Genomic DNA, 19,626 nt, shown 5'->3' with positions numbered 1-19,626 from the left:
CTGTTTTGAAATATGAAATCAGCTGTTTATAAAATTGTTTCAGATTAAATTTTATCATACTGTGCTTACATACAGCCATATATATATATATATATATATATATATATATATATATATATATACATATATATATATTTAATTTACAACCCACAGATGTCAAAATTACCCTGTAACTACATTGCACAAGAACATATTTTTCCAGAAATGTGATAAAAACTTTTATATACAACAGACGTACAATTTTTGCCTGGAATATATTAACAGAATAGGTACCTGTTAGTTTTAAAATAATTACATTATAAATAATTTGCTTGTATATCTGGTTGTACCCCTTTATTACCCAAAACTTAACATATTGTTCGCTTATACCTACACGGAGGTACACTATAATTACAGAAACGTACACCGTAATTTCGGTTTACTTACGAAGTTCTTTGCAGGTTGTATATCTGCTTGTTACCCCTTTATTACCCAAAACTTAACATATTGTTCCCTTATACCTACACGGAAGTACACTATAATTACAGAAACGTACACCGTAGTTTCGGTTTACTTACGCAGTTGTTTGCGGGTCGTAATATAAAGTGTTACCAAATGTAATTTATTAATATGTATTTGCGCCTTCTATTTTGTCTGAAAACTTCCAACACTCTTGCGTGTCGCGTGAAAAATAGGCGTCGGTTGCGGTTCTATTTCTAGCACGCGGTTTCGGCGCGGCTCGAGAAGTGTGTGTGTCACGCAGGCATTGTGCTCTAACACAAGCTCTACCAGTTAACATGAGAGCCGACATAAAAACGGACACTCCACGCCACGCAGAGAGAAATGTGATGCAGCAGTGGCAGATCCAGAGTGAGACAGAAACACTAGTGGTGCACGCTTGCGCACATACTGCTGGTTTGGCGCGCAGTGTTCTGATTCGCTAATTTCCTATTTACTTGTTGGTGGACGCAATCCAGAATTACTGTTGGTTAAATTATAATCAGACCCTCTCAACCCCCCCCCCCCCTCCCCCTCCTAAAAAAAAAACTCTTCGGATCTGCACGATTCACACAAGTCACCCAAACTGACGTGAAAAAAGCGGGAGGCGCCGAAAAGCGCGCTGTTTGCACCCCTGTATACACCTATAAACACTCGCATACATATAAACTCGATGCGCGCATACACATCCATAAAACACTCGCGCATACATATAAAATAAAACGTGGATGTATGCTTTGTGTATATGTATATGCGAGTGATTCATATGTGGATGTGCGTGAACTTTTCAGTGTAAAAGGAATAGTTTGGTTTCCAATTTGAAATGAAATAAGCATAAACGAGAAAACGGCCCCTATTCGTTTTTTTTCGTAAAAAAAAAAGCCTAAAGCCTCTTACGTTGTTGAATATTTCAAACAAGAATTCGACATTTGCTCGCAATGTTTTTCTTACAAAAAAAACTCATCATTTTGCAGGACAATTGTCTATTACAGTATACAACACAGATAGAAGGGTGCCAATAATTCTGTGGTGATATACAACATGCTTTAAGAAAAGTTTATTTCCATCACACTGTAAAGTGTTTTTAGATATTACATATAGATTACATATACCAAAGATTTTACATATAAACTGGGTCAGCATATACTGTTAATTACAGTTAGTACCATGGGAAGTATAGGGGTGCTGATGTGACCCCTGGAGTGGAGCCCATGAAGAAATATGGTTGGGGATAAAAGTTCACACAAACAAAACCAAAAAACTGTGGTGTTTAGCCTATAGGCATACATATTACGTGTGTTTGTTTTTATTTATGCAGTATTATAAAATACCCATATTATAACAAATAAATAGCCTATATTTGGAAATTGCCCTTTAAAATGAATTAGGCTCAGTTTGTGGTTCACAATTATTTGATTAAAAACAATAAAACAAAGACAAAGTCACTTAGATTAAACACTTTTTATAGATTTTTTTGTTAACAGAAGTTATTTCTAGCACCTTTAATTGCCTTCGCTATCGTCCTGTCAATCATCTGTCTCATTCTCGCGGGTCGCGGATATGATTACAGTTTCAGTAAAAATGTATTTCACCATCATCGGTACCCATCCTCAGCCGATTGGCATTACAGTATTTGCAATCACCATCCCGTTTCAAAACGGAGCGTCTAAAAGAAAAGTTCTGACTGCTGAGTCCTGGTCTATGAGCCTCTCCCGCTCGGCGCTGTCAAGCGCAGCTTCACCACACACAGCTAAATAAAACAGGCTGATGGCAGACTAATAATTAATATCTCTGATGTAAAGATTTCTGTGAAACGCGTAAAGTTGCACAGAAGAAAGCCCAATAGGACCTGCCCTGTACAGTTTAAGAATCTGTAGCCATAGTAGAGGACTTTTATTTTGTTGAACAGACCCGAGCGACAACTGATGACGTCACATGCTCAGACTTGCTTGACCAATCGGCGGAAGGGGGCGTGTCAGGCCGCCCACATGTGGAAAACGAATTTTGAAGTAATTTATTAGTTTTTTGCCTGTGAACTAAAAAACGAAAAATCAAGCCGAAATCTCGTTTTTTTCGTTTTTTTCGTTTTTTTTTACGAAAAAACGAATAAAGGGGCCGTTTTCTCGTTTATGCTTATTTCATTTCAAAATGACACAAATGACTTTTACACTGAATTTGAAATGCCTTCCGGTTACACTGAAATGCCTTCCGTTTGCACTGAAAAGTTCACGCACATACACATATGAAATTACTCGCATATACATATATACACAAAGCACACATCCACGTTATGTATGCGCGAGTGATTTATGGATGTGTATGCGCGCATCGAGTTTATATGTATGTGCGAGTGTTTATAAATGTGTATATGCATGGAAGTTTATATGTATATGCGAGTGTTTATAGGTGTATATGCATGGAAGTTTATATGCGAGTGTTTATAGGTGTATATGCATAGAAGTTTATATGTAGACTATATGCGAGTGTTTATAGGTGTATATGCATGGAAGTTTATATGTATGTGCGAGTGTTTATAGGTTTATATGCATGGAAGTTTATGCGAGTATTTATAGGTGTATATGCGTGCGTCAAGTTTATATGTATATGCAAGTTATTCACAAGTGTATATGCATTCATGACTAGCATAATATGTATTGGTATGGATTTCATATTAGTGTGCACGTGTATTTCATATATGTATTTTGAACATCCAATAGTATACATGTATATGCAAGTAATTTATAGGTGTATATGCACGTGTGTTATGTATGTATTGATAAGCGAAGTTTGATTTAAATCCTACGTGGCGCCTCATAATTCAGTTCTGACTAGTATGTATTCCAATTGTGACTAGTACATATATATTAGATACTAGTAGGCTACCTATTAAATAGCTACTAGTACTTATTCAATAGATACTACTTATTCATTAGATACTAGTACCTATTAATTAGATACTAGTACTTATTAATTAGCTACTAGTACTTATTCAATAGATACTAGTACCTATTTATTAGATACTAGTATGTATTCCAAATGTTACTAGTAAGATTTTTAATTGAACTCTCCAGTGGCCGTTCTGACTAGTCATAACATAAGACGAGTAAAAAAGCTGTTGTGACTAGTAAAATAAAAAATCTTACTAGTGAATTTTTAATGGAATAGATACTAGTATCTAAAAAAATAAGTACTAGTAGCATGAAAATAGAGACTAGTCGGTTTAAATGATTAAATGTTAAAACGGCTTGCCATAATCACGGGCTACTACAACAACACTTCTAACTCTGAGAGAGTCAACCACCTGTTGCACAAGCATGCCCTCTAGTGGTCATAGACACAATAACCTTATACTTCACATTTGCCTCAAGATAAAGATTTATTGAGTCCACGTCATGCAAACAAGAAACTCTGCTTCTAACCACAGGTCAAGGCTGTCGTTTCAACCACACTACTTTGCGATGCTATTTGCGAATGTCGGTTAGAATTATGTTTTCGGGAAACACGAACTCGTGGAACTAACTTGCGACCATAGTTGGATAACAATGCTTTCGGGAAACGCACCCCAGGTGGATGGCTGTGTCCGTGAGATCCACGTAAACCCGGGCGTGTGAGGCATTGGGTCCCGAATGAAAGTGGGATACCCAGAATAAAATATCAAATATATTCAATTATCTAAATTAATCAACAACCAATGTTTATGATTAACAGTAAAGCAAGTGTACACTCTTAACCCGAATTAGTTGACTTTACTCGCAAATCGCGAGGAAACCCGTTGCCTTATACCACTTTAGTTCTCTTACGAGAGGTCTCTCGTATTGCGTAAGGTTAGCTTACGCATCGGGAAAGTCTTCTTTCTTCGAGATCTGAAGCCAAAAAATTATCCTTAATTTTGTATACATTGTCAATGCAGTGCAGCAGCCGACAGACCTAGGCATGCTGTATAAGCGTGCTCATTGGCTGCTCGGCGGCAACTGCTTAAGCCTATCGGTGAGCGCTCTGAACGCGGCAACCAATGAGGGCGCTTCGCGCCCTCCGCACCCTTCTAACCGACAGAATGGGTGTGGCCAGCGTGTATATATTCAGCGCTCATAGGCTAAAATTCTGATTTTCTTGTCTTCAGCGACGCTCTTCGCATCGCTGGATCTTGAGAGCCGCCGCCGTTGAAACCAGCGACCAGCAAGCTTAGGACAGCGCCTGAAGAAGCCGGCCGTCTTCGCCGCCTTCAGCCATCCGTGCCTGCTACGCTATCCGGCGACATATCCTTTACATTATTACTGTTTCTGTGTGTACTCTAAAAGAGCACGAGGCGTTTTTGTAAAAACGCCTCGTTTTTGCGGCTCGTGCCGCGCCCCGCTCAGCAACGGAGACCGCCACCTCTCTGCGCTCTCCACCTGGGCCGCGGGCACGCCGCCACCGCACTCTCCGAGTGCGAAGAGCTTTCAATGTCGACCCTGCGGGCTCGACTTGAAGCTTTCGACCAAGCTGTCGCTCCGCCTGTCCCTGCCGGGCCGCGCAATAAGAAGCGCCGCTCGCAGCGACCACCGGAGACTGTTGTGACTGAGGAGCTCGCCGGAACCTCTCCCTCAAGCTCTCTCTCGCCCTCTCCCTCCCGGCCGCTCAACCGCCGGCTCTGCCCGCGCCGCCGCCGCGTCAGGAGATGAGGCGAATGTGATAGATACCCGTACTCTCCCTCTGTTCGAGCCGTGCAACTACGCCGCTCACAAGGGATGGCAGAAGCGGACGGTCTCGGAGCGAGTTTCCTCTCCCTCTGTTCGAGCCGCGCAAACTGAGCCGCTCACGAGGGATGGCAGGAGCGGACGGTCTCGGAGCGAGTTTCCTCTCCCTCTGTTCGAGCCGCGCAAACTGCGCCGCTCACAAGGGATGGCAGGAGCTGACGGTCTTGGAGCTCTCTTTACGTTACAAGAAAGCTACTCCGTCCTCGCGCGTCACTCACCGGTGAAAGGGGACGAGCGTTTTCGTCCCGCCGTGGCCTGGACTATAACCTCCATTCTCACACATTTCTCAGTCCCCTCTTAAGTTCAGGCGACTGGAATTGTTCCTATTGCAGTATACGAGCCTGTTATAAATACACGCTCGCCTGCAAGCAAACGCCGTCACAAGACATGATGACGCTAACCGAGTACTAATGTATTCTCCCCTGTGGCTCAGTGGCGGAATCCTAGACTGTCAAGCTAGAGACCGGGGTTCGATCCCCGCTCTCGCGGCAGTTAAAGTTTATGCTGTTCGCTTCTCCGAGCTCGCGGCCAGTTTTTCTTACATACAGAAAACAAGCCCGCTCTCTCCCTCGTTGGGCCGCGCAGATTGCGCCGTTCAAGGGATGACAAAGCGGACGGTCACGAGCAGCGTTCAGCGTGCGCGCCTCACTCGCCGGCGAAAAGAGAAGAGAGTGTGTTAGTCTCGCTACGGCTGGACAACCGCCAATCCTCACACATTTCTCAGTCCCCTCTTAAGTTCAGGCGACTGGAAATATTACTATTGCAGTAAACGAGCCTGTTTTAAACACACGCACGCCTGCAAACAAACGCCGACGCGACACATGAGGTCGCTTTTTATATGCTCGCGCTAACTGAAAGCTTATGTGTTTTCTCCTGTGGCTCAGTGGCAGAATCATACGCTTTCATGCGAGAGATCCGCGTTCGATCCCAGCTCTCGGGGAAGATAAAAATTTATGCTGCTTGCTTCTCCGAGCTCGCGGCCAGTCTTTCTTACTTACAGAAAGCGAACCCGCCTCTCGCACCACAGCTTCTCAGGGTGCTCGAGTATTTTTGAGCGTCTAAACACGAGAGAAGAAAAGACGGTTAAATCCCGCAGCCCTGCGGCTGGACCACCGTCGAAGCTTAACGCTGTCAGTCCCCGTTGCCACGGCTACTGCAGCTGTTTACCCCGCAGTCAACGAGCCGGTATCTACCCGCTCGCCTGCGCGCATCCGCCGTTCTCACGGCAACCCAGAAAAATTTCAAAAGAGCATATGTCTGGTTGCACGGCTGACGCCGTATGTGTTTCTAGTACAGTGAATGTGCCCACGTTCTGTGCTCACCCCTGTACACAAGCACTATACATCCCGTGTCTCTCACAGAGCCCACTCTCATGAAGCAGGCAAAAGCCGCTTTAGTGTTAAAAGTAGGTCACGTGTCCACTTCTCCGTGCCCACACCTACTCACTGCCCGCTCTGTCACACGGCCTCGCACGACCGGTCATGTTTTAAATGTAAGTCCTGTGCCCGCCCTCGAGCGCTCACACATACTAACTACATTTTCGCCCCGACGCCGACATCGCGCGTCGCGCCTCACACTATATGTTCCCCGTCCAAAGCCACCGGGACACTGTGTGTAAAACGGCCAGCTATCGCTACGTGCGATCCGCCGTATCTAACCACCAAGAGCGCGCGCGCCGCGCCCGCCCCTGAATGTAAGTCCTGTGCCCGCCCTCGAGCGCTCACACATACTAACGAACATTTTCGCCCCCGACGCCGCCATCGCGCGTCGCGCCTCACACTTTATGTTCCCCGTCTAAAGCCACCGGGACACTGTGTGTAAAACGGCCAGCTATCGCTGCGTGCGATCCGCCGTATCTAAGCACCAAGAGCGCGCGCGCCGCGCCCGCCCCTCCGTTTCGAGCTCTCGAGCCCGCGATGCGCGGCGATCGGAGCCCGGAGGCCATTCTGCCCCTGGCTGCACACGCAAAAGCGTGGGAAACTATTCCAGGCGCATCAGAACGGGTGCTAAGCACAGTAAAACAGGGCTATACTCTGCAGTTCGCTCGCCGCCCTCCGCGCTTTCAAGCACGTATCGAGACCAGAGTGAATGGGGAAGTAGCACATCTACTTCGAGCAGAAATAGCTACACTTCTGTGCAAAAGGGCTATAGAACCGGTTTCCCCTTCCATGAGCGAGTCGGGCTTTTACAGCCGTTATTTCCTCGTTCCCAAGAAGGACGGAGCTCTCAGACCAATTTTGGATCTGAGACGTTTGAACAAGGCTCTTATGAGAAGACCGTTCAAAATGCTCACAACCAGACAAATTCTCGCGCAAATTCGCCCGAGGGACTGGTTTATATCTCTCGATCTAAAAGACGCGTGCTTTTCAGATCCTGATAATACCCCGTCACAGGCCATTCTTGAGATTCGCCTTCGACGGTCAGGTATATCAGTACACGGCCCGCCTGTCGACACAGCGCGCGCGCGCTGCATTCGACGCCTGGCCGCGTCCCTCCGGCCGGGCAGCACCGTACCTCTCAAAACATTTCAGAGGTTACTAGGTTGTATGGCCTCAGCCGCAGCAGTGCTTCGGCTGGGTCTTTTACGAATGCGCCCGCTACAACGCTGGCTGAATGCCCGAGTGCCTCACAGAGCATGGGCTTCCGGCGGTATCCGCATCAGAGTGACTCAGAGCTGCGCTTCAGCTCTGAAGCCCTGGTTAGCGGCCGACTGGTACCAGCGGGGAGTGACAATGGGAGCTATCTCACACCGCAAAGTTATCTCGACGGACGCTTCCACCTCAGGCTGGGGCGCTCTGTTCGAGGGCAAACCGGCTTTTGGCCTGTGGTCAGACCGGGAAAAATGCCTCCACATAAACTGTTTGGAGATGATAGCGGTCGAGAACGCGCTCAGGCGCTTCCTCCCATTCATACGGGATCACCATGTGCTAGTCCGCTCGGACAACACGTCCGTGGTATCCTATGTGAACCGACAGGGCGGTGTCAGATCCAGGAATCTGTGCAGGCTGACAGAACGCCTTCTCGTGTGGGCTTACCGCTCGCTGCGCTCGCTGAGAGCCGCGCACGTGCCGGGCCACCTGAATGTCGGTCCAGACAGACTGTCCAGGGACAACATTCCCCCGGGAGAATGGTCTCTGCACCCCCAGACAGTCCAGTTTCTCTGGCGCCTATTCGGCAGAGCGGAAATCGACCTCTTTGCGTCGAAAGACAATGCTCAATGCCCGAAGTTTTATTCGAAGAGCGAGGACGCGCTGTCCCAGACATGGCCCAGCCTCCCGCTGTATGCTTTTCCTCCGATCTCCCTGTTGCCACAGGTCATTTCGAGGATCAGAGAAACGCACCACTCAGTGCTGCTTATAGCCCCGCGATGGGAAAACCAAACTTGGTACCCAGAGCTAGTGAGGCTGTCGCACTCACCCCCATGGCCGATCCCGGTGAGAAAGGATCTCCTCTCCCAAGCCGGTGGATCGATCCGGCATCCCCATCCAGAGCGCTGGTCGCTGCATGCATGGGTGATCAACGGATACCCGTTGACCTGTCAGAAGGGGTCGTGAACACGATCACACAGTCTAGAGCCCCCTCCACGAGACGGCTCTACGCGTCTAAATGGTCGGTGTTTTCTAAATGGTGCGCTACTAAAAACTTGGATCCGCGCGCATGCGGGGTCCCGCGGGTGCTCTCCTTCTTACAAGAGCTGTTGGAAAAGGGCAGATCCCCTTCCACGCTCAAAGTATATGTGGCCGCTATTGCAGCGTTCGCTGAGACGACGCGCGGCCGGGCAATGGGAAGGAATGAGCTCATTATCCGCTTCCTCAGAGGAGCTAGACGGATGAATCCCCCGCGGCCCCCCTCGGTTCCCTCGTGGGATCTGTCCTTGGTCCTAGCGGCCCTAGAGGCTTTTCCCTTTGAACCGCTTGAATCCGCGGATCTAAAGTATCTGTCGCTTAAAACCGTTTTTCTGATAGCTCTGTCTTCAGTCAAACGAGTGGGTGATTTGCACGCGCTATCTGTTAGCCCTGCATGTCTTGAGTTCGGGCCGAATGACTCGAAAGTCATTCTCAGACCGAGACACGGTTACATCCCCAAAGCGATTGGAACCCCGTTTAGGGCACAAGTTATGTCCCTCTCGGCTCTGCCAGCATCCGACAGTGGGGACAGTGATAACCTCCTATGCCCTCCGGGCGCTGAGAGTTTACATCACGCGCTCCGCCGCTTTCAGGCGTTCAGAGCAGCTCTTTGTTTCCTTCGGCGGACGCACCAAGGGTCTTGCCGCCTCGAAACAGAGCTTGTCCAGGTGGATAGTGGACGCGATAGCAGCAGCTTATGCCTCCAGACACCTGCAGTGCCCTCTGGGCATCAGAGCCCACTCCACTAGAGGCATGGCCTCGTCGTGGGCCTGGTCCAGCGGAATTTCTAATCACGGTATTTGTATGGCGGCGGGCTGGGCCTCCCCATCAACATTCGTGAGGTTTTATAACCTGGAAGTTCCTGCCCTACAGGCAAAAAGACTGTCAGCATAAGTGACATGTATGCTCTGCCCATTTCTCGTGTGCAGACTACGTTCATATGCTGGCGCTATTCTGGTACTATACTCAGGGTGAAGTGTTTGACTCAGACCGGCTGATCCGCTCTGTTTCCTATTTCCCGTTACGCGCTGTTGTCGGTGCTGGCCCGCGCTGCTGGCCGCCCGTATTATTCTCTGTCGCGCGGGAATTTTTCCCTTCATGTGAGACCGACTATGTCGTTTTTCTCCTACCCTTATGAGTGCTTATGTACTGTATGGGCTCGCTCTGCCGGCCCTACTGTTTGTACTGTTATATGTTTATAGACCGGCCGCGCCGCTCTATTTCATATGCTGCATGAAGTGCCTGTACTGCGCTGGCCCGTCTCTCCGACCGGCCACATTTCCCAGCAGAGTGTTTTCCCCGGTTTCCCTGGGATTCATGGGCTGGATGCTCGGCGCACACGGCGTTGACAAAGGGTTCCCGATGCGTAAGCTAACCTTACGCAATACGAGAGACCTCTCGTAAGAGAACGTACTCGGTTACTAATGTAACCTCGGTTCTCTCTAGAAGAGGGAACGAGTATTGCGTAACCTGCCGTGTCGCGCCACGAGCTTTTGCGCTTCAGACTGCGAAAACCAGAATTTTAGCCTATGAGCGCTGAATATATACACGCTGGCCACACCCATTCTGACGGTTAGAAGGGTGCGGAGGGCGCGAAGCGCCCTCATTGGTTGCCGCGTTCAGAGCGCTCACCGATAGGCTTAAGCAGTTGCCGCCGAGCAGCCAATGAGCACGCTTATACAGCCTGCCTAGGTCTGTCGGCTGCTGCACTGCGTTGACAATGTATACAAAATTAAGGATAATTTTTTGGCTTCAGATCTCGAAGAAAGAAGACTTTCCCGATGCGTAAGCTAACCTTACGCAATACTTGTTCCCTCTTCTAGAGAGAACCGAGGTTACATTAGTAACCGAGTACGTTTTTACACAAGCAGAAACTAAACATGTTGAGTTGTATTAACATGGAACCCTCACCTTTTACATAGCTGAAACTAAACATGTTGAGTTGTATTAGCATATAACCCTAACCTTTTACACAAGCTGAAACTAAACATGTTATGTTGTATTTACATGGTTTAGGATAATAGGTTTACCATTCTGTACCCTACATGCATTGCAAGCGTTACCATTGTTGAGATTCAAATACAATTCTGTTGGATTTCTTGCTCTAAAATCACAGAAAAAGTCTAGTGCTACTGATTTTACTGACTTACAAACTCTATTGATAACAACAACAATAGAGAGTTATAATCAGGCTTTATGCTATAACTATTGTGCCATTTAAAATCACAGTTAAAGCAGCCAGAGAAAATATAATGTTTAAATATCAAAGGCAAGAGCCCAACTAAAGCCAACACCTTTCACCATCATGGTGACTACAAATGAACCAATAAATAATCAACATCTAAACCTCTGTTGATTCTCAACAAGATCTTTTGTAGACGTCTGACAGAAGTAAAGTCAGTCACTAAACAGACATAAAAAAAAAAAAAGTCATACATTTGTGAGAAAAACAAAACAAAAAAACATTCAAAGGGAGTGGACTAACGTTAACTATGAGCAGACATGAGAAAATCTAGCAAAGAAACGAATGAGTCGACAAATCAAAGGAAAAAATATAGAGGTGTGCGAGCAGTTACAATTTTTTCTTCTTCTGTGTGTTTCTAAAAATTATGTTTTATTAACAAGGTTCGGGAGGAGCAGGTGCAGATAATTAACCCAATTAGCACAAGTAGAGATCAATCAGTAATCAACTCAGGACAAGATAATAACAGCAGAACCCATCTCTGTTCCTTGACAGTTTATCAGCATCCCACCTCCACCCCATCTCCTCACTTCTAGTTCCATCTCTTCACTGCATCTACTCTTACCAACGGGGGGAGTACTCTGGGTTCGGGCAGAAATTCCGAGCTCGGAGCCCTCCACTCGGACAGCACGCCAAATACGCATAACCTTTACCTAATAATTATGTAGAAGTGAACTCATGAAAAGGGAAAAAACATTAACGTGCAACAAGCATGCTGCGCGCTGCCTGTTTAAGGAGTGCTGAAAATCAATAACTCATTATTAAAGTAATTTTGGCTTCATACTTTTGGTATAAAGTTGAATATTTTCAACAAGGAAGTTGCAGGCTGTGTTTGGATAATTACGCATCTTATTTAGCGGCGGTAAATTAAACGCAATTATCACGTAAGGACAATATCCTTTCTTTCATTCATCAGCCCTGATTTATAAAAATAAGTCCATTCCAAGTTCTCTTTCTGTGGGGAATTGAGAGAGAGAGAGAGTAACTGATCAGTACTTTACAGAACATTGATCTATTGATGGTGTATGGTATTTTTGGGGTAAAAGAAGAGTGCAGAAAAGTTTTCATGGTCATTCTTTATTGTATATTGTTGGTGTATGACACTGTAATTTACTTTTATTTATTTATTTATTTATTTTACTTTATATCCAAAAGAACTAAGTAATTACACTCCAAATTCAAATCTAACTGTCTGCTCTGTTTCTCACCACAACCCGCTACCTCCTTTACAATCTCTAAATCTTCTGATAAAATCTGCTCCAACAGCAGTTAATTTAATGTCAATCTCTTTTAGACACGTGTTACATAACTCGACACCCTCTGAACAAGGTCAGACTGGCGAGTTTGAGTCCGTGAGATGAGATCCATGTAACCCGGGGTGTGTGAATCTGTGCAGCATTGGGTCCCAATGAAAGTGGGAAGTGGGATACCCAGAATAATCAAATATCGAAGTTAATCAATAACCAATAAGGTTAATCAGTAAGGTTTATTATTAGTTTCTAATTAGAAACACAATCTAAATGTAATAATCATTCGAATTTGGAGTCTGATTAAGCACGAAGCTAAAATAAAAGTGAAACTAAATTCTGAAAAATTAAGTGAACTTCTCCAGAGCGCTGATTCCGTTGTTGGACTGACGGGTGGCCCTTACAATGTTTTATGGTTATACCTGGCCACACATTTGCACTTCAGAGCTAAACGCTTCTCTTTTGCAGGGGAAATAAAAAATACAACATCATGTTAAATATTTTGTGTAAGTATTTGTGTTTTTATTTTTAATTTTTAAATGCTCCTCCTTTCATGAAGACAGTCTGAAGAAGAGAAATCGTATGGGTTTGGAATGACCTGAGATTGAGATGACCAAGATTTCAGTTCATATAATAGTGTAAAAATACAGTCTGAATGAGAAATTCTTTCAATTTACATTAATTTAGACAATGCAGTATATATATATATTTTAAATTAAAAAAACATTCACACTTTACTTAAAGGGATTTGTCCTTTTAAAAGTCATTCCGACAGTCAATTAAATCTTACAATTTGAAAAATGAATGTCATTTTACTTTTTGTTTTGAGGTAAATGAGGATATTTGAAAAATGTTTTTTCATGTTTATTTCAGCATAAAACATTTTTAGTGAAGTAAATTTGGTGTCTTTCACATCTCCATATAAACACACTGACACAGGCACTGAGGGTTTGAATATTGAGTTTAATATTAAGGAATGAAACAGTTTTCAATAGTTCCTCGGTATGGCAGATTATTGTGTGTCTGTTATTAGATCAGACAGACTGTGTGCGGTTAGAAGTGTTCAGAAAAGGGACCAGAGGGTCAGTCATGGTTTTAGGGTACTGGACTCCCTTCACAGTCAGTTTCCCTTCCAGATCTTGAAATATCATCGCATGAACGCAATCATCTATTGCGTCGGCCACCTGAGAGAGAGACAGACAGAGAAATCCACATGGATTTATAATTGATCTCTTCCATATAAAACTCTTTTTTTACATTGATAGTGACCTAAACACATTGATTTTCCATGACAGCAAGCTAATGTCCTCAAATTCTGCTACAGTGACCATTGTAGACTAGATTTGAGTGTCCAGCAACGCTACAAAGTTGAGAAGAGTTTTGTCTTATAGGCTACAAATGCAGAGCAACTTTATGTGCATTTTAACTTTCAGAGAGGATGAAAAAATTACTGGATACATCACATCTACAGTGCCACAGTTGCCACACTGCCACAGTTGGCTTGTTGATATTGGAAACAAACATCAAGCTCAAAATCCATGAACAACAAAAAACACTCATTTACCTTGACCACATAGTTTTTTCCCTTCTCATCCTGAAGCCTAAAGCTTATTGGAATGAAAACAGGAAAACTGATTCCAGGCCCAGCCGCCTTCTCTATGTCTGGCTGTACCTGAATAAATAAACACACATTTTATATATAAGCAAGTCCATGCATATATATCCAAGTCCATATATATATATATATATATATATATATATATATATATATATATATATATATATATATATATATATATATATATATATATATATATATCGTTTTTTTTTGTTTTAAATATTAATCTAAATAATAAAAGAAAAACAGTTATTTTAAAAATAATAACAAATAATTATCCCAACACATTTTACAGCATCAGAATAGATCATTTTACTAGACTGTGTTTTAACAAAAACTGCATTACATGAGTGATTTTCTGTCTCCTACCTCAAGGCAGTAACACACCACCTCTCCACTGGCATACGCCTCTGTGCTCCATCCTCCGTCTCCAAGTTCTGCCTTTTCTGAAGTCATTGTGCTGGTGATCAAAGTCTGGATGAAATCAAATGTATTATTTGGCAGTCTGTCTCACCGATTGATTCTGATCCACTATTTATGCTTCCAAAACCGCATGACAGTCGTCATTGGAATTCCATGTGATCACATCAAAGAGACTGAATGAATAGGTGGAGTTTCACTTTGGGGTGTTGTGTAATATTTAGTTCCTGTGAAAAACTGTTCCAGTGGGTGGGGTATAATATTCATGATATTTCCCATATTGTGAGAATACACAATATGAGAATCCTTCATATAAATCCAGAATATATATCCTCGAGAGACAACGTGCAAACAAATGGAACTGAAAATATTAGTGTACGCTCCTAAATCATAACTTGTTTAATGGATTATTTAAATGTAATATGTATTATTCAGTTTTGTAATATGATAAATTATCACATTGCAATAATTCACCAAATGCATAGTTTATTATAAATCGTCTGAGCTGTTTTACCTGATTGATTACAGGCATTCAGAGAAATAAGGACTCAACAGAGCAAACAATGAGTGAATAACCTATGCCAGTTTAGGCTAATACCGTTTTTTACTCTTTGATCGAATGGGGAAAAGTAGCTATTTAGCTTGTTTGAAGCAGAGCTCCTCTCAAAGCTGTGAGTGTTTGGAGTCTCACCATCATGATGCGCAGGAAAGACACACTGAACCTTATAGCTCCATTTAATTTCATTGTCATCACTTCATTTTGTAGAAAGTTTTGTTGTGAATGTGACAGGTTGAGAGTCTCTAATATTTGTTTAGGGTCATTAGAGCTCAAATGGGAAGACATGTTGCCCACTGTCGTTGAGCAGCGTCTTGACATTGAGCACAATGTTAAATTTTATGGCAAGCCGTTTTAACATTTAATCCTTTAAACCTACTAGTATCTATTTTCATGCTACTAGCCAACACAGTCTCACCCCCAAACGTCACATACTGACGCGTCTTGACCAAACGGCAATATACGACGAAAAGGGTACCCCTAAAACGTCCGTATGTGACTATTCGGGTTATGGGTAGGTTTAGGTATGCGTTAGGGTACCGCTAAGAGGCGCTGCTGGTGCGCTTATGTCTTCGTCTCATATGGACGTTTTAGGGGTACCCTTTTCGTCCAACCCTGTATCACATGAAATACGTTCTGAGGAAACTATTTTGCAAATCGCAATTACGTTACATGCCAACATATAAGCAGTGCTATTACGTTGGTCCTTAACCTAATATAGCCAATCTATTGCAGTGCTATTACGTTTGTCCTGAACATAATACATCCAAAGCAGGTTTCTTTTCACACGTAGCAGCTATGCTGTTCATTTTGTTTAAATTATTTACTCCCTTTTTCTCATTGGGCTACAAAATATTATCTATGCCAGGGCGAGTCAAATGGCGGCACCCAGATCATTTTTATCTGGCCTTTTGATGTTTAAAACCCCTCGCAATCTGATATCAAAGTCCCCGCAAAGGTTTAGCGCGTTCAGCGGTGAATTTAACAACGCAAGTGATCATTCAGCGGTGAGTTTAACAACGCAGCGGTGAATTTAACAAAACTCAACTGCTGGTAAAACGGCATTCAGAGGTGAGTTTGCCCTAAGCAACCCTCAACTGCAGGCAAAACGACATTCAAAGGTGAGTTTAACAACGCTCTAAGATGCTTGCAAGTAATTGCAGTTTTAGCGTTTTCTTGTCATAGGTAGGACACTGCTTTAAGAAGCTGGATAACGTATTTTTATCGGAGGTTTAATTAAAAACTGTTGAGTCAGGACAATAAGTTGTGTTTAGAAACTTTAGATTTATGACGATAAATGATAGAAGAAATGATAAAAAATATAGCTTTCTGCACATTTGGTGCAGAAAGCTATATTTTTATAATTTCTTCTATCATTTTTCGAGAAGATAAGCTGTTTAATTAGCATTTATTCACGAGATCATATGTATTTTTATATATATTTTTTAATGTTATTATTTCGGTCTTATTGCCAGGGAAGATGGATTGCTTTGCTGTTTATTGATATTTTTAAAATTATATTTTATCAGTAGGAAATCGCGCTGAAGAAGTCTCGTTCCGAACACATCGCGATATGTGGCATCAGTTCACGTGTGTCAGATGTTGGTAAGTAAATACCTAAATACGCTGTCCTAATAATGTGTGATATAATGTCTTTTCTGTTTTTTGATATTAATCTGCCATTATGCCATCTCCACGGAGACTTTGCGTTTCATTGCTTTATAATTTAAAACAGGGTGATTAACACTGCCTGTCACGTGACGTGCCATAGGCCTAGATATTCATATCAGATTAAAAATAGTACAATTAGTTCCAAAGTTGTATTTGTAGTAGAAGCACAGTAAAAACAACACTTACCATGCTTTTACCACAGTAACATTAGTTTTACTGTGATAAGTGTTGTAAAAAGACAGTAATCACAAAACTTGCCATGCTTTTACCACACTATTTGTAGTTTTAATGTGGTACTTATTGTAAATGCACAGTGACCACAACACTTACCATGCTTTTACCACAGTAACCATAGTTTTACTGTGATTGGTTTAGTAAAGGACAGTAATCACAAAACTTACCATGCTTTTACCTCAGTATTGATTGATAGTTTTAAAGTGATATTTGTTGTAAATGCATATTAACCACAACACTTGCCATGTTTGTAAGGCTTTATAATGTAACATCCAATATTTGTAAGGTATATCAGTACTTTTTCTATTAAATAATCCTATATATTATACATAATGATATTTTCTTTTCTCTTTTTTCAGCTGAAAAGACCAAAAGGGCCTTTCGGACTCAGTCAGCCCATTATTGTTTGAGGAGAAGTAAACGGAGGAGACGGACAGCTGCAAAGGCAAATATTCGCAATGGTATGTATGTGTTGGTTTTAACCCTAAATCAAACATTTTATCAAGCATTTGTTGTTTCTTAAAACTTTTCTCACAAAACCCATAGCCCAGTCAGTACAAACATAGACTGAAAGTCTTGATAATTCACAAGATTTAACAAGTTGTCAAATTTGTACGATACTCGTACATATTTGTACACTCGTACACAATCCTGCAGCTTTTACTCCTAGTGCTGTCATTGGCTACTGCCTCAATTCGTGTACGGAATTATCGCGATATTTGTAAATCAGTTGCGCCCCTTCTTGGAAAGTAGTCGCACTGTAATATAAACAGATAGTTTATATTAATTGCAAATTGGTCCCCGTCTGTTTATGTTCCAGTGATACATGATGTCTCTCCACACCTCATAACCTACCTCTGTTTGCAAGAGTGGAAAAGCTTATCTGACTTGTCACATGACATCAGATACTCGATTATTTTGTCATAATCAGATCAGTTACACTGCTGATAACTGTCCCGTTTGCATGTAAATCATTTTCATATAATTATTGCTTGCTATTAAAGACATACTTTTATTCATTGAAATGCCCACATATCAGTGAACTTAATACATAAAAATGCTTTTAACATTTAATTATGCAACACTCTTCACAGAAAAATATCCCGCAGTTATGGATAAACTCACAACGTCATCATCAAGTCCTGTGCTGGGCACATTGGTCAACAAGTGTCCTCCAGCGTATTCGATCCGTGGCCAAGTTCTCCACATCTTCCCATGGGACACTGACATTCTTCAGGTCTTCGTGAAACATCTGTCTCCGTGTCTTCCTTGGTCTTCACTGTCTCCTGCATTCTCCTGGCGGTGTCCAGTGTCCACTTCATCACTGTGTTTGGGTGTTGTTGTTTGGGCATGCGTAGGATGTGTCCAGCGAGGTGCACCCTTTGCTCTGTCTCAGTTTCTGAAAGTCTTCATGTGAAGTCCCACTCCTCCTCGTGATCTCTTTGATATATGCAGAACCAATATTGAAAATAGTGATTTATCTTTTTCCATATTGTTAAAGCATTTTGTTTTCTCTTTTAGCTTCATAAACTGTACTTGATTTCTGCCTAATGCCTTTATAAAAAAGGGTCAGTGCTCATCAGGTGTTTTGCTAAAGGACATATTCATTGCATAGTTACAATAAAAGTGACCAATAATCACAAGGATGTAGAATGAAAGTTGAGAATGGAAAAATGTTGTGCTTATGTTTTTGCCTATTTGTTCTTGAAAGCGAAGAAACAAATGTATGTTCACATATCAAAGTTGAATCTCATCTCTTGGTTTGTAAATATATAACTTCATCATAGCAATTTTTTAACGTTAATTTATGTGTCACTATAATCGATTGTATCTGGATATTTAATTAACTGATTTTTTTTTATACTGTTGTGCAGTAGTTTTGGCGCTACATTTGTCTTTAAACAGTTTGACATTAAATATTGGAATAAGCTTTCAAAATGGTGTCCATTCATTGTGCTTTTGTTACATTTATTTGAATATAATTGATATACCTTTAATATACTATACATACACTGTAAATGTTAGAAGCACTTTAGTACATGTAATTATTTTTAATTAAAATACTGCAAAACTACCCTGCTGTAGGCCATTGCTTAGAAAAAAAGTTTCTCTTTCAAATGTATTTATGCATCAGTCTAAGCAAATTTGTGTCATTGATCATGTGAACTCGTTTTTGGATGGTAACCACACAAAGGAGTCTTTTGTTTTTAAATATGAGTTTTATAATTTAATTAGAAGGAATGCATGTTTAACAGCCTAAATATAAAATATTTAAGGTATCTATCCATAGACAGGTATCTATCCCTGCAGCCGGAACCAGAAGAGATCTGTCATCGTTTACCATAAATGGGCATGTAAGTGTGACGCATCTGTTCAGCTGGGTTTGTATTGGCTGTGACTTTATCGCAGAGCTCGCTGTGATTGGACAATCGTTTAACCCATATAAAACGGCGCTTCATATTACAAAGTATGTTTTGGTGTTATTATTACATTAGTTATACATTAAGCTAACTATAAAGTGTCTCTATGTTGTGAGAAATTACTCCTTTACCGAGATCCTAACCCTAACCCTAAGCATGTCTGCACATTTCAATGAACTACAGTACAATGCATCCTGCTCCACTGATAGAATGACAGAGATATGTGGGTAATGTAGTTTAAAACGTTTAGTAATAAAACAATAAATGTTAAATAAATAATATATTTAATGGACAACTGGATATCTAAATTTGTTCATTGAGCAAACCTTTATGACATATATCAGGGACAGGCTGAAATTTGATATTTTACTGTGAGCAC

At 42.3% G+C, this 19,626-nt stretch overlaps 1 protein-coding gene and 1 long non-coding RNA gene across 2 annotated transcripts in view; both read left to right on the top strand.

Moving 5' to 3' along the window:
• LOC307158859 (thiosulfate:glutathione sulfurtransferase) overlaps positions 1-19,626 on the top strand; it is a 99,124-nt gene that overhangs the window by 64,627 nt on the left and 14,871 nt on the right. The gene's annotated exons all lie outside the window — the stretch shown is intronic.
• Positions 16,422-17,987, top strand: LOC307158865. Its single transcript, XR_013821289.1, has 3 exons — positions 16,422-16,527; positions 17,187-17,288; positions 17,922-17,987. It is a non-coding gene; the product is annotated as an uncharacterized lncRNA (long non-coding RNA).

Source organism: Squalius cephalus (assembly GCF_949319135.1).
Source record: "Squalius cephalus genome assembly, chromosome: 5".
In the NCBI taxonomy this organism is placed as follows: Eukaryota; Metazoa; Chordata; class Actinopteri; order Cypriniformes; family Leuciscidae; genus Squalius; species Squalius cephalus.
This window is presented reverse-complemented; position numbering and strand designations above follow the sequence as displayed.